Below are 633 nucleotides of genomic sequence, written 5' to 3' on the forward strand. Positions count from 1 at the left end.
CCGCTGGCGAAGCCCGCCCTCCCTGGCCCAGCCTCCCTGGGGGGCAGAGGCGCCCCCAGCCCTGGAGCCCTGTGGCACTGGGCCTGATACTGAGACAGTACCCACAGGGGAATGCTGCTGGGTGGGAGGTGGCCCTTGGGGCTTCTCTGTGCTGGGCCTTGGTCGAAGCCAGTCCTGATGGATCACAGGGTGTGCCCCCTTCATGCTGAAACAGACAAAAAACGCTCAAGGAACTTGTGGCAAAGTGAGTCACTGAAGAATCTTCAATGAAGGAACCTCATCAACCCCAGCATGGTGAGTGAACCCTGGTTTTGCCACTGGCTTCACAGCGAGCTGAGGGTTGACCTGTTGACTATGTGAGCATCCTCTCTCAGCGAAAGGTTCCAGTCAGCTCTGCTTCTCCTTGTTCAGCTACTCCACTCCTCCCCAGAGAGCCCAGGGAATAAGGGGACCTCTGAGTGCAGCTTCTTGGAGGTGTCCCCGGGCCTCTCAAGTGAAAAACAACCACCTGTTTCTGCAGGTAGTGATGTGTCCATACCACTGGACCTCCATCACACAAAGGCCCCCTCTTCCAGCAACATAGACTAATGTAAAAAGATGGTGTCCAGCTCTGCTTTTGACCTTAGGGCAGTG

This window comes from Myotis brandtii, unplaced genomic scaffold (assembly GCF_000412655.1).
Source record: "Myotis brandtii unplaced genomic scaffold, ASM41265v1 scaffold1076, whole genome shotgun sequence".
NCBI lineage: Eukaryota > Metazoa > Chordata > Mammalia > Chiroptera > Vespertilionidae > Myotis > Myotis brandtii.